This window comes from Akebia trifoliata, chromosome 3, assembly GCF_017979445.1.
Source record: "Akebia trifoliata isolate Shusen 1 chromosome 3, ASM1797944v1, whole genome shotgun sequence".
Lineage (NCBI taxonomy): Eukaryota > Viridiplantae > Streptophyta > Magnoliopsida > Ranunculales > Lardizabalaceae > Akebia > Akebia trifoliata.
Window position 1 is genome coordinate 56,093,613 of NC_141377.1, and position 15,961 is coordinate 56,109,573.

Genomic DNA, 15,961 nt, shown 5'->3' on the forward strand with positions numbered 1-15,961 from the left:
CCTTACCAAGATCTTTGAAAGAATAATGAGAAGATATGATTTGTAAAATTATTTCAATTTCAAAATTAAGGATTTGAGTTATGCATTATATTGCAAAAAATAGGTTCAAATATTAGGTAAGAGTAACAGTCAAACCAAATCTAACTCAATGAAAGCGTAGCTGCTTAGTTAGATCAAATCCATTCATTGCTATAAAACTATGCATTCATTTTAAATGGATTCTATATCTGTCAATGGGTTTAATAAATGGATTTGAAGATAATTCCAGCTTAAAATCCATTATGGACCTAGATTTAGGTCAAACTCATTTTACATGATAGACGATGAGGTGTGAACTAACTAGCTACTTGAGCCCTATTTTTTTTATACGTTTAGATGTCCAACTTGCTTCAACCATTTGTGTCACAGACGAATTTGTCATAACCCATCTCAACCCTTTATGATCTGAATCAATCAAGCCATAGACATATCTAGACTTCATACACCTCCTATTCGATGCGAAACGTGTTGGCTCAATTAAAAAAGAGAGATACTATTGGCACCCCAAGTCTTGTTTATTATACCCCAATTTAAAAAAAAAAGTTTTTTTTTCAAAACGTGCACAACCTATGTTCAAATTACAGTTTTGGTATACTGTTCATTTTAATTTCCAAAACACGTCTCTCCGGTGAATTCATAGACTATAAAAGAGAAGAATTCACTATATAAACATGTATTGGGAATTAAAATGAACAGTTGAAATCAAAATTTCTTCATATTTAATGAATGAAATACAAATCCACCCTAAAAACTGTACAACTTTGAATAAGTAAATGGTGGGGTTTCCATAATGGGAGGCGTTCGGATGCATGTGTTTTATCAGTTGTTTTAACAAAAGAAACCCGTCCGTTAGATATTATTGAATCGGACGGTCGAGATTGTTGATTTCGTTTAAGTTAAAAGTTATGGGCTTTTTACAGTGCCATCCCTCATCTTTGGCGTTATTAGTGCCACCTCCCTGAATGAAAAACAGCAATCAACTCGTCTTTTCTCTCCAAACGCTCGAACTATTCTCTCCAAACCCTCGAACACAGAGAGCTCTCGTCTGTCTCTCTAAACCTTCGAACCCCTCTCTCTCGCTCTCACTCTCGCTCCGCTGAAACCTCGAAACCATCCTCTCTCTCGCTGCAACTCCATCGACGATAACCTCTCTCTCTCTCTCTCTCTCTCTCTCTCGCTCTGCTGAAACCCTCGAACCTCCTCACTCTCGCTCCGACGAAGCACAAACACGAACGGCTTCTACTAAGTTGCACTCTCTCGCTCTCACTGCAACTTCATCTCACGAACACGAACGATCTCGATAGAACTGTAAGTTTGTTTTTATTTTATTTTATTTTTTATTTTGAAATCTCAAACACTGTGGTAAAATTATTTGTATAATTTGATTTCCGATTTTATGAAGACAAAAAAATCTGAAATTATTTAGATTTTTTTTTCGAATTTTTTTTTTTTGGGTTATTTATCACGAACTGCTCCTGCTAAGGTTTGATTTTGATATTCACTTTGATGCATCTATGATCCATGTCTTTTGTTAATGCATTTGATATATATTGATTTCTTTATCAATTTGGGGATCTATATTTTCTTGATTCATTTTATTGATTTACATGTATTATGGTGTTTATTTTACGATTTTAATGATTTTTTTGCCCTTAATGGAGCAAAATTATTTTTTTTCCTTTACAAAATTATGGTGTTTAATTTTATTTTTTTTAATATATACTTGATTTTGAAAAGTTGGATTACTTTTCCTATTTCAAGCTTTGTTAGAAATGGCTGAAGCAAAGCCATTTTTGGGATTCGTGTATCTTTATTGACCAAAAACTATTTTGTGACCTTGCCAATGCCCCCTACCTCTATGTTACAGTTCCAAATTTTACACCCTCGTTTTAAAATATATTGAACATCGATGTGGTCTTACTCAAAAGAAACCATTCCATTGTATTCTTTACGAACGTGAGGGAGGGCATGTTTTGGAACATCGATATGATAAAGTATCTGATCAAACCCTTTTTGGGTTGGCTCTCTATCGGATATCAAGTATCTGAATCCATTTATTTTTCTTTGATGGTGGTGGTAAGCCATCAACTCAAAGTTGCTTTGCAATGTGTTTAACAAACTAAGCCTCAGATCAAATAAATTTGATATACATAATAAAAATAAAGGGAATTTGCTTCCAAATTCAAAAAGAATTATTATGCTTGCAAAGCATAAATGATTTCATTGAATTTGCAAGAACATGGAATTCCTCCCAATTGTTCACTCTATAAACCAATCCACTGTAATACAATCACTAAGGCCCACTTAACTTAACTTTATAGGTTAAAAAAATAAAGTAAATTCTATTGATGGATCAAAAGCCACTGGGGATAACGAACTCTCGATAGAACTGTAAGTTTGTTTTTATTTATTTATTTTGAAATCTCAAACACTGTGGTAAAAGTATTCTGCGAAATAATTGTATAATTTGATTTTCGATTTTATGAAGACAAAAAAATCCTGAATTATTTAGGTTTTTTTTTCGATTTTTTTTTTTTGGTTATTTATTTTTTGATTCTGGTCATGTTATTTTAATTAATATACATGCATTTGTTTCAAATCTAGATACCTATTTCAGAAAATTCTGATTTTTGATTTTTTGATAGTTAAAAAATCCTATTTTTCTGACAAATTGAATCGAAATCGAAACCCCCATTTTAGGAATAACTGAATTTTGTTTGTTGGGTAGTTAAGAAATTTCCATTTTTGAGGAATTTCAATTAGAAATCGAGATACCCACTTCGAAAATAGTGAATCGAAATCGAGACAACTTCAGGTATAACTGAATTTTTTTGTTTGTTGGGTAGTTCAGAAATTATCTCTCTTCTGTACGTATGGGGTGTATTACGCATCGTTATGTATAGTGATTGGCACTGTCAAGGCTGTTGAATATATCCTGAACTAAAAATTTTGCAACTTTGAACTCTCTTTATGTACTATGATTTTCTTTTCTCTATTTGAATTTACTTTATTCCCAAGATTTTGCCCTCAGCTGGAAAAAAAATGCTAGCAAATATGCTCTGAATAAACCATATTTTGTAAGCATCGGACCAACGACATTCTGTGAATTTTCCTAGTTAGATCAAGCATATCCAATTCAGTCTATCGTGAAAATCTAACTCATTTTCTTTTCATTTTTTTTTCTGATATGTGTGTTGCCTTGTGCAGGTTGAGGATATTGTCCGTGCAGCCAAGAGGGCATGCTACAGATCGGTTCCAATGGCAGCTGCTGCTTTAGCTTAAAGCATCAGAATCATCATGCCCTATTTTATCTTATTTTTTTGTATGTGATCACGTTCACAACCCAACGGAGAATGTGTAGTTTGGCACATTGTTGAGGTTGGAAAACATTTAAACCAAAGTGTACATCATTTGATTGCTCGGAGATTTTGTCAAGCTGTTAAATAATTCTACAATCACCTGTATAGCTTTCACATATTTTGCACTTTAAAAATGCTAGACAGTGTGTGGAAGAAGCCATGTAACTACAAAAAGTTGGGAAGGAATGAATGGGCCAAGCCTTTAAGGCAAAATAGTTGCCAAATCCTAGTCTTTATTGAGAATTTGAGTTAAACTAGTTTATTTTTGTGGACAGGTAGAGGTTTTACATTTGGTCCAAGACTAAGTTCATGTTTAGAGTTGGTCTAAACTTGTGATTGCAATTTATTTATTTATTTTTTATTTTTGGGATGGGTAGGCTGGAGTTGAACCAACGACTTCGAAGTTGCTTTGCAATGTGTGTATTTCTTCTATAAGGTCCATGAATCTCATGTGGGAGACAATCCAACCATAAAATGGGTCATCCTCACTAAGACATCTTCATTGTCCAAAAATTGTTTGTCAAATCATTAATCTCATGTTGCACAAGGCTTGACAGGCAATTTAACCAATAATTTTGACTAACCATGTGGAAATCACTAACCATGGAATATTTCGTTTAACAATAATTTTGACTGAATAATCAAATTTTAAGTACACAAATAACATTCTTTGTAGCCATGCCAATATCATGATGCATGAACTTACCATGTATGTCTCTTCCAGAAGTTTCACTTATGTATCTTTCAAACCCATTTCTTAATGTCTCGTGAATACCTTCAACCACATCATAACCTGTTCTTCCAAACATTTTTAGTGCGTTTCCGAAATACCCATTAAATATCCTACAACATTCATCTGTAATCCTGATATTTGGTAATGAAACCACATGACTCAACGTGTTGGAATGCATATTAGTAATGAAATCTGCTAGAGGATAGCTGGTCTCAAACAAACAAGGGGTGGTGATGAGGTTGGGCTAAAGGCAATAAATAATTACATGCAAGATAGACTAAAGGCAATAAATAATTAAAGCCAATATACAATATACATTCACTCATTAAGATCCAAAATCAATTATTCTTTTGAAATCTATTAAGTTTAAAGAAAATACATACCCATGACTAAAGACAATATGAAAATAATTATACAAATTACATGTAATCTCTTAAATACATATGATTTTTTCTTGAATTCCACATGCTCCACTTCATAGAATTCTTGCTTCAAATCATGGAATTGATCATCTACTTCATGGAATTTCTCTTCAACTATATCACGATTACGCATATCTTCGATAAAGTGTCTTGTGGCTTCCTCATACGATGAAAATGATTTGTAACAAGCTGACGGATATCTATCCACGTACTGGTGACATTCTTCCCAGGTGGAAAATATCCCGGTCTTTCTCCCTACAAAGACAACATAAAACTTGCCCATCTTGATAACAAACCTGACAAAACCAATTGTGAGTGATTTCACAAAATGTGCATCAGAGATATATATCAATGCGAGAATTATAATTTTCTGTGAAGTAATAATAAATTCAAATCAGATCAAGTAAACCAATAACAAGAAAATTATCAAAATCACAAGTATATTCGTCCAAAACAGCTGGAACTATAAAACAACCTTGTGCTTGAAGAATCCCATAACATTTGTAAAAAAGTTGATCTTATAAGTATTTTGATATGCCATTTTGGAATACTAGGATAGGGTACTTATAAAAAAAAAAAGGATAGGGAAGTCATCGAAATTTCCACACTAAACAAACCTCCTTTTCAAACCAAACCATCATCTGGGTAATTCTTGACCGTGATCGGACATGTGGTTGCATACTTGCATTTGATAGACTAAGCATAGGATCTCGAGCTACTCAAATCTAATCTCTAGGATTTACTTCAAACCACTGTGGACTGAGTTTTGGTAACATATCTGATCTGATGGTAGTAAAATTGGGCAATAAGGAATCACGTATAATATATAATAATGGCCTATACTAGATTTGGTATATTAGAATGGGGGATTCCCTAGGTGCTATGTGTGTATGCTTAGTGAATTGATCCAAGTCTTGAAAGTTACATTCCAAAATCCACTTATAATACCTTGATGTATGTAACAATACAGAGAAATACACAAGTCAGCTAACATTACAAGGAGTTGCAATAGTTCAATGGAATCAGAGGCAAGGGCTTACTGTTTCTAGAGGGAAGACATTTCAACCCTAAGAATGCGTTCAATTTTAGGAGGCAAAGACTTCTCCACATCCTTTATAACTCTTCGGAGATTGTGAGGCCTCAATTCCATATGAAGATTAGCAAGCTAAAAAATCCACTCCAGATTTTAGTGTAAGTAGAAGAATAAAAAATTAACAGATGGATCCAACTTCTCTCACAAAAGGCCATGCCATGGAAGTTTGAACGCAAGATAAGTGAGGATTGTACTTCATTTTCATTGAAAGAACTTAGATTCTTGTATTTGTTGACAAAATCATCTTTATTCTTAAACTTATCAGGATCAAGGAAATGAAGCAAAGCCCTGCCAATAACAGAAAACAAAAAATAAAAACCAATATCTAGTGCATTTATGATGGAAACAGGATATCTGTCGTATCATCAATTGCATCAGAACAAAGCAATAACTAAATGATTTCAAATCAAGGGGGAGTTGTTAACTTATCTGCCAAATAATCAAACAAAACAAAACCACTTACAATCTGCTCCCATTATTCGATAGTGAAATAGATGAAGACCATATCTCATTTTTTGTGAACCAGGCCCAGGATGAAATCTGTAAATATGTGCTCATATTTCACAAAAGATCTTTTCTATTTCACAAAAGCTGAGTTATAAGTGTTTGATTATTAATATTTTATTTTTTTAGGCATTCAGCTGTGCGGTTGGTTTGAATTCACTACTCTCCCCTTAGTAGGAGCCGTTCGTGATAAATAACCCAAAAAAAAAAAAAAATCGAAAAAAAAACCTAAATAATTTCGGATTTTTTTGTCTTCATAAAATCGGAAATCAAATTATACAAATAATTTTACCACAGTGTTTGAGATTTCAAAATAAAAAATAAAACAAAATAAAAACAAACTTACAGTTCTATCGAGATCGTTCGTGTTCGTGAGACAAAGTTGCAGTGAGAGCGAGAGAGTGCAACTTAGTAGAAGCCGTTCGTGTTCGTGCTTCGTCGGAGCGAGAGTGAGGAGGTTCGAGGGTTTCAGCGGAGCGAGAGAGAGAGAGAGAGAGAGAGGGAGAGAGAGAGGTTATCGTCGATGGAGTTGCAGCGAGAGAGATGATGGTTTCGAGGTTTCAGCGGAGCGAGAGCGAGAGTGAGAGAGAGAGAGAGGGGTTCGAAGGTTTAGAGAGACAGACGAGAGAGAACATACGAGAGCTCTCTGTGTTCGAGGGTTGGGAGAGAAAAGACGAGTTGATTGCTGTTTTTCATTCAGGGAGGTGGCACTAATAACGCCAAAGATGAGGGATGGCGCTGTAAAAAGCCCATAACTTTTAACTTAAACGAAATCAACAATCTCGACCGTCCGATTCAATAATATCTAACGGACGGGTTTCTTTTGTTAAAACAACTGATAAAACACATGCATCCGAACGCCTCCCTTCCATAATATCTCTCACTATTTTTGGTAAAATTTATACTTTTAGGTTTAGGATTTTATATGAGTCCAATATTTTTTTATTATTTTACACATGATATACCCGTTGGTAGAGGGTTAGGACCTGGTCCATCAGGTAGTCCATAAGACAAGTCCAACCTGGGCCGACGCACACAACACATGTGGCATTTTAATCAATAAATAGTCAAGTTATTGGTCTTACCATTGAGGCACACCACCTTAATGTGAACAACCACTTAAATTGTTTGAATTAGTGCCATAATGTTCATTGAATGGTGTGTTGTGTAATCTTCAATTTGTGTGACAAATAATTTAAGAATCTAGGATGTAATAAGTAAAAGTTTGGGAGCCAACACCAACTTTCTTAAAAAAGTCGATACCCCTTAACAGATAACAACCGATCTACTTTTGTCCTCCTTCGTCTTAAAGAGTTCAAGAACTAAAACCCTAGCGCGGGTTCCTGAATTTTGATGCTCGGACCAGCCCAGCAACCATCAGGTATGAATTTTTCGACTCTCTCTCTCTCCTAGATAAAAAAATAAGATTTTTATATTTCTAGGGTTAGGGTTTAAGTTTAGTGTGGTACCCGTTTTTTATTATATTCTGCGATCGATCGATAGAAGTAGGGGATGAGCTCTGATTCGATCCATTCGAGCTCACTTTGCTGCATAGATATAGCTAAATCGCATACGATGCAGTGGAATCCCACAAGTAATGCAAGGCTTGAACTTGGTTTCGTTTAACACTTAAAAAATTTATCTCTCTCCCTCTCTCTCTATGTTAACTTTTTTTGTTTGTAAGTCTCCATGTTCGTTTGTTGTTCATCTGAGTATATAATTTGACATATTTTAGACATACCCTATATGATCAAGTATATAGATATACCCTATATGATCAAGTATATAGACATATCATATGGGAGCACTTTTTAATGGTATTTTTGCTTGTCACAGTGTGTTTTGAATGCGTGCATATATTTATGGGTATACATATACTTTTTTTTGATAGATACTATGAACGCGTGCATATACGATGAATGTGTATGCTTAGATTCCACCTTAGATGTTAAGGAGTGGTTTGTATTTTTATTTATTTATAAAGATGGTTAGTGGGGTGAAAAAACATATTTGTGATTGAAAGGTGTTACTCAGGCGTTGTTGAAGTAGTTGTTTGCATGACAAGGGTCTCAATATGTAGTTTTCACTTTGTTTAGTTGGTGGAACAACTCAAATATATAGGGTGGCCTCTTGAAATATAGATGTGCAAGGGATTAGATGAGTAGAATGATAGGAACTATCATGAGATGGTCTGAATGAATGGGTTGACATTCCGTTGGCTATGTGCATGTTTAGAATGATTGTTGGAGGAAGCAATTTTAGATGAATCAGTAAATTAGTTTTCGGAAGGAATATAATTTTCACAAGGGATTTAATTTCTATGTTTATGTTGTTCTTGGGCTGTATATTAGAGTCATGAGTAATTGTTTTTCGAGTTAATGGAGCTTAGGGATTTTAAGAGTTTTTGGGGCTGTTTTGTAACCTTTCTAATTAGAATTGATTTTGGCAAAAACCATTCTGAAAGGAAAGTTACCAAGCAGTTAAAAATGATTCCTGTGAAAAATTGTTTATATGAGAAAACATGTGTGGTAATTTCTATAAAACATTTTTTGTTACCCTTTTTTCTTTCTTTTACAATATCACATGATTTTGGATTAAATTTTATAGATAACTAGAGAGAGAAAAAGATTTTGATAATCTAGTAAACTCTAATTTCCTTGAAAATAAAATAGATCACTAACTAATCAATTTTATAACATCAATTCATACTCTAGTTTTCTTCACAAAGATTCAAAAACAACATTCTAGCTCATAGTGGTACCACCTACATTGGGTTCAATTGGATTATAAAACTTATGTAGTGCATCTGCAATTCTATAATTGTCCCCATTTGATCATCAATCTATTGTTATTTTTTGTTCTACTACCACAGTCTCTATGTCCATAAACAAAAAATAAATTGTTGCCTCAACTGAGATTTATGGTACATTTTTTTACTACTTATTATGAGTTTTATTTATTTATTCTTAAGTAAATAAATAATGTCAATTTAATTACTAAATATTTCAGTGCCTAATTTTTTTATTATATTTTCTTGACCTCACCAACTTTTCTGAGATTTATGGTAAATTGTTAATATTTTTAGTTAAATTTGTTATTATGACTAATTTTAATAATTAAATATTCTGATTTTTGATTGATATATAATTTTTTTCATTTTCTTGGCCACTCACCAAATTTTCTTGTTAAATAGACCATTTTATGAAACCTTTTTTCCCGCATATATCTACAGTGATTTACATGGCCCACTTTACGATGTTACAACCAAGCATCCGCAAATAGCAAACTGCCAATTTTTTTATGTAATTACAATGTTTTATGATGATTTGTAGGTGTACCGAACAACGCTTAAGAGTTACTTTTTCTTTATTTGAACAATTTTTTTGTTTCTAAAATAATCTATTTGTTGTTTTTCATTTAAAGATAATTGATTATGAAAGAATTTACGAAATTCCATTATCTCAATTTACCGAATTCCATTATGAAACAATTATGAGGTTGATAATTGATTATCCTCCTCCTAATCCATTACGAGGATGGTTACTTACCAAGCAAGCCCCTCCCTAGTAGGATTTGCATCGAGTTTCTTAACCTTAACAAATGGAGGAGTTGCAATTTGCATTAAGATCATGAGTAATTGATTTATTATATATATGGGAAGCGTTCGTTCGGAGGCCCTAAAGAGAGCCAAACATTTTTCAAAATAGGGGTTCGACGTTTCAGAATGAGCTGATTTTTTGTGAGGATGATCTCTACGCTGAAGAGATTGTCCTCACCAAAACCCAGCTTATTCCGAAACTTCTAACCCTAGTTTATAAGTTGAAGAATCGTGGACCTTCCGATTTTTGTAAATCACTTTTGATGGGGTTAGAAGTTTCGGAATGGGCTGATTTTTGGCGAGGATGATCTCCTCATCATAGAGATCATCCTCACAAAAAATCCGCTCATTCTAAAACTTCTAACCCATACATTGAAAAAATGTTTGGCTCTCTTTAGGGCCTCCGAACGCCACCCTATATATATATTGAGATCTGTTGAGAAGAATGTGAGGAACAAAAAGAGAGCTTGTTCTAAATTTGTGCAAACCTTAGGTCTGAACCAAGAATGCTTTCCCATAACTTGTGGAGTAGTTCTTATAGAGGGTTTGTATCTTCACCTTTGTCTAGTGAGTGCATGCATAAGATAACTTATTTTTAATGATTGTATCTTTATTATTTTTTGAATTATATATGTATCCAATGGTCAATAAACAATTTCTTGTCTAATATTTTTTTCTTTTTCTACAGAATCTATTTGCAAGGGCAGAGATATGCTCGAGACTTGTATTTGTGTTTTATAGAATAAGATAAAAGTATTGGGGAGCACTTTACAAAACGAGTGCTGGTGTTATCAAGTAATGTGGACGAATGTCTTCAAAATTGTATTCTTCTTAACTCTTTCCTTGCTTTAAATGCTTTTTTAATCTTAAAAGATCTTTTGTAACTTAAATTCAAAAAATAATTCTTATTTCATGCCAGTGTAAGTGTTTTAAAAGGATCTTTTTAAATCTAAGAGGGAAAACTATGACCTGAGAGACCTTTTCCAATCTTCATTTGCTAACCAAAAGAAAAATAGGATGCATCCTAGATAAAAATAAAAATAAAATGGCCATATCATCTTTGTGGGAAGGGAATCGAGTGCGGTTGGAGCTGTTGTTACTTGTAAGTGATCTCTGATCAAATTGTCACATTTTTTTGAAGGGCATCACTCTTCTGGTTTGGTAACTGTTTGTAAAAGTTGCATTTGCCCATTGCCCATGTGCGTATGTGTTTGGGTATTTAGGTTTACTTGTAGGTCATCACCTTCAAGTGTCACATAGTTTTGCATCTCAACGAGTACGACCATGAAAAAGGGTATTAGAGCAAAGCTTCCAAGGTCTTATTTCAGCAGGAGCTATGCTGAGAGGGTCTTTTGCTGACCAATCGACACCGACAATAACACGTACACGAAAGGAATATATTGAGCTCAACGAAGCTTAGATGTCCCATCTCACTAGGATCATTGTTGGCATGACATACTTGTCAACTGCATGGACAATATGGATAGTGGCTGCACAACCCTGACCAAGCAGGAGGATATTCTTGGGGGGAGGACATCTGCATAACCCTTACATCCTTGATTAAGTTAGCAAGCTCACTGTCCAAATGGATCTCCTACTTGAAGTTGTTGGTCAACAGGCCCTAGCTTGGGTGAGAGTAGCATGATGCACGTACCGAGCGTCGAGCAAATCGGGTGTTTGTGATGTGAAGGAGTTGGATAACTTATTTGATGTGGAATAATATTTCCGTGCCACAAGACAAAACCAGAGTAGGTGAAGTTTACTACTATGAGTGAGCACGTGCCTTGTATGAGTTGATGTTGCCAAGCATTTTCCCAAGTGCATATGAGTGAGCAGGTGCCTATCATGAATCGATGTTGCCTAGTACGTTCAAGCATGCGTGCCTATGATGCATCCGTGTAACGAGTCCTTTTAATTTGTCAAACCTGTGTCGTTTAAGTTGCCATCATAAAGTTGTATTTGGGGCATGTGCTCATCCGTGCACGTGTTTTTTTTTTCTTTTCTGTCTTACATGTAAGTCATCACCGACAAGTTTCAGCGTGATTTAGCATCTCAACGAGAACGCCCATGACACAAAGGCAGTTGAAAGATAAGCTTTCAATGTTTTTGCCATTGATTCGGAAGGGCATAAGATTTCTCACTTTTATAGTTTGTAGTTGGAATGTTCCTCTTTTTAGGAGTTTCTTATGTGAATTGAGATTTTGTAGATGGTTGTTATGTTGCTTTCCACGTGATTTAGCATCTCAATGAGAACAATCGTGACACAAGGGTAATTGATAGAGAAGCTTTCGATGTTTTTGCCATTGATTTGGAAGGACCTAAGATTTCTCACTTTTATAGTTTGTAGGTGGAACTTTCCTCTTTTTAGTGGTTTCTCATTTGAATTGAGATTTTGTTTTGCTGCTTTGAATCAATTATGGGTTTGGGACTTAATGTTGTTGAAAAGCAGAGTTTTTAGGTTGGGAAGTGAACATTGAGGGTAGGGCTGGTACCTAGGTTTGTTATATTGGGTTTTTTCCTTTTGACGTACTTGAGTCTTTTCCCCTAGTTTCTTAATGCCCATAAGCGACTTTGTTATTGAAAGATTTGATTCAAAAAATGGTGTACTAGTAATCTAAAATACCTTTCCAAATGGGGGAAGTCGATTTTGATTAAAAAGCACTGCAAACTTTCGGTTCCTTATGTCTTTATTCTCAAGTAAAATGGGCATCGTGAGAAGATTGGACAAGAATTTTTTATAAAACGGTAGGGAAGATATCCATAAGTATCATTTGGTTGAATGGAAGTTGGTGTGCAGTCCCTAAAGTCAAGGAGGATTGAGGATTAGAAATCTGGTAGTCATATTGCAGCTCTTTCGGGGTTGGATATAGAAATTTGGAGAGGAAGCCACTAGTTTTTGGAGGGATGTCATCTTTGCTAAGTATGGAACCTGAAATTTAGTTGTGATAGTGAAACACCCATTAATATTATGGTTGCAGTGTATGGAGAGACATTTCTGTTGTCTACGTCAACCTTGTCAAATGCCTGATATTTGAAGTGGGTGAGAAGGGGATATAATTTTATTTTGGGAAGACAAGTGTTGGGTTTGTATCAGGATGGCTCTAGTTGTGCAAGTATACATATGATTTATTGTATTTGTATTATTGTTTGAGGTCTCCTTGATCTCTTAGGTTCTTGTATTTTCTTTCTTTTTTTCATTAGTGTTATACTAAATCTTATATGAAAAAGAAACTGCTTCTCCAAGACCTGCCTTCTAAGGAGCCTACTTTCTCCCATCTAATTAGGGTGTCTGAGAAAAGTCTTCTGAGTGAGGTGAAATCTTGACAGTTATCTTTAGTGTCTAGCATGTGTTCTTTTTTTTTTAAAATAATTTTTTCCGAGGTGAAGTGTCCTTATTACTAGAAGATCCTTCCTGTCCTCGTGGTCTTTGCTTCCTTTACACAGGTTGCAATTTTCACCTTTATACGATTAATTTGTATCATGTATACTAATCTATAACTCTTACCTTATTGGGTATTTTTTGCAGGGAGGCCTACATCAAATATCTTGGTTTCAGTTTCTCCCTTCCGAGTCTGATCTGAATCCTTTGCCTGAGAAAAGGTCAAAACTCGATCACATTTTCTTAGTGTTCTATCCAAACTGGTGAAATATTACTCTTTTGTATAATTCTCAATATGTTTCTGAATTTCTATTACTCATGGGTTTTTTAGTGCAAAAGCTGAGCCGAAAGATGCTGCTACTTTTTTTGTACTTTCATCACATGTACAGTTACAGAAGGAAGGATTTCTCAGCACATGGACCAGCTCCTTTGTTGGGCCCTGGGATCCGTCTCAGGGCATACACAACCCCGGTAAGTATTTTAAGCAATCTCTTAAAACTTACTAATGCCGTGTTTAAATTGTATGTGGTTCTCTTACTTGAGCCTTTTATATGAAAAATGCATAGATGAGAAAATCAAACTCTGGCTTTTTCTTCCCGGACGTCATTCATCTGTTGTTGAAACCGCTCAGATTGCAGTATCTAGGTTAAGAGGTAATTTTTATTTATGATATTTTTCTTGCGTCATAAGATATATAACATATTTTGGATGTTGTATCTCTTGATACTGGTCTGCTGGTATTTCCATATTACATGGTTTTTGACAATTGTTATTATAAATGCTATCAAAAGAGAAAAAAAAAAGAGAGCTGCTATTGGCAACTCAACTTTTACTTATTACACCCCAATTAAAAATAAAGAAAATAAGTGAATGGTTGAGAATCAATGTTTTAAAAACCGGACCGGTAATCGAACCAAAATTTTGCTCAATTGGTCTGACTGATTTCTATTAATTTAATTAATTATATAATGATAAAATAAACATCAAAAGAGAACTCAAGAAAATACCTGATAATTTCCCCCCCAAATCTTTATTTTATTCAAAGCTTATTCAATATCCGTCAAAATTTCAAATTTTCACTTTATGTAAAAGTCCTAAAGAATTTTTTTAAACTTATATTTGATAACTAAAAAAGTTAAATCAAAATAAAAAATAATTGGAGATTTTTTATTTAGTTAAGATTATTATTATTTTTTTTTGTATTTATTTAAAGTTCCCTAAATAATACAAATAATTTAGTGAATTTACAGATTTTATTTATTAATTCAATCCAGAAATTCAGTTTTAGTACGTTTCTATATTTATTTGATAATAAAATATTCAATAAAAATATAAAATAATTAATTTCGAGATTTACTAAGATTTAACTAATTTTTAGCAATAGTCAGATTGTTTTAGTTAAAGATTTAAGAAATTTTTATATCCATTTAAAGAAGTGCCTAAACATAAAAATAATTTAGTAAATTCAAGAAATAAAATCTGAAAATTTTATTTTAGTAGGTTTAACATATTTTTTTGATAATAAAAAAATCAATACAAATAAAAAATAATTTACTTCCAGATTATTTAAGAATTAATGGATTTTTAGAATTTTTGTTTTAGTTTATTTCTATATTTATCTGATAATAAAAGATTCAATATAAATCTACAATAACTAATTTCCAGATTTTGTACGATTTAACTAAATTTTAGGAAGAGAATCTATGAATGAATCTTGAAAGCTTACAATTCAATCTCGTTTAACATAAAAAAATTCGAACTAATTAAAACCGGTCCTTAAGGAAGGACGGTTAAAACGGTTCAACCATCGGTTTTATGAAAAATCGGCAGTTCTTAACATTATGTCGGTTCTTATAGAACCGAACCGATACAATTAAAAATCCTGGTGACCCGGTCGAATCGTTGGTCTGGTCCGGTTTTTAAAACACTGTTGAGAATAAGTAAAATTGCGGGTGCCAATAGCAGCTCTCTTATTTTTTTTTTGCTATAGGTTTAGGATTTTATATGAGCCTAATCATAGTTGTAAACAACTACTGAAATTGTTTGAACGAGTTTTATAATTTTTTGTAATGTTGAGATTATAAGTTGGGCCAAACCTTTATAATGTTTGAACTGTGTGTTTTAATCTTTAATTGGCGTGCGATAAATAACTTAATAAATTGGGGTGTAATGGGTAAAAGTTGGGTTGCCAATAGCAGCTCTAAAAAAGGTTCGCGTTATCAGGATCTTTCTCTAATACTATTTGATTGCTTTATCCAAGTTGTTGGATCTGGGCTCTGGTTGGCTCCTGGGGATTCGGAAGAGGTTGCAGCTGCTTTATCTCAGGCTCTACGGAATTGCATAGAGAGGTTGACACTCTTACTTTGTTCTTTTTACAACTTCCATGATTGTAGCATGACATACATTTTTGTGGAATGACAGAGCTCTTCGAGGGATTTCTTATTTGAGATATGGAGATGTTTTTGCACGATGCCAACCATTTTCCCAAAGTGAAAAACTTTTCAGGTTTGGTAACGGACACCCGAAGTTGGAGTTTTCCTACTATTTTAGTGCCTTTAATTTTATTTTCTTCTCTCTGTTTTAAAATGGTTCAGTGCTAATTTTATGCTACTTTATTCTTGTGGTTCAGTGAGTGGTATCTTACGATGTTCATATTTGTGAATAATTATTCTTTTGGTGACCAAAGGAAATCTGCATGGAATTATTTGTTTGAGTTTGGTTGACTCACTGAAGCGTTTATATTTTTATATTTGTTTGTGGTTGAGGTTTAGTGCTAAGGTAGGATTGGAGTTACCTGACACTTAAATTATGCTGAAAATCCTTTTGGCTATTAT

General features: G+C 33.8%; 1 protein-coding gene across 3 annotated transcripts in view; it reads left to right on the top strand.

Moving 5' to 3' along the window:
• Nucleotides 1-7,358: 7,358 nt before the first annotated feature.
• The window catches only part of GCT (RNA polymerase II transcription mediator), a 33,211-nt gene continuing 24,608 nt past the window's right edge, over nt 7,359-15,961 (top strand). For 2 of the 3 annotated variants that reach the window (XM_086437072.1, XM_086437074.1), the window contains exons 1-7: nt 7,359-7,531; nt 10,437-10,570; nt 13,275-13,348; nt 13,459-13,598; nt 13,694-13,780; nt 15,388-15,475; nt 15,549-15,632. The gene's annotated coding sequence lies outside the window, so the exon portion shown is untranslated. Of the gene's footprint in view, nt 7,532-7,722; nt 7,745-10,436; nt 10,571-13,274; nt 13,349-13,458; nt 13,599-13,693; nt 13,781-15,387; nt 15,476-15,548; nt 15,633-15,961 lie in introns of those variants that run through there. The other variant, XM_086437073.1, reaches the window with a different exon arrangement.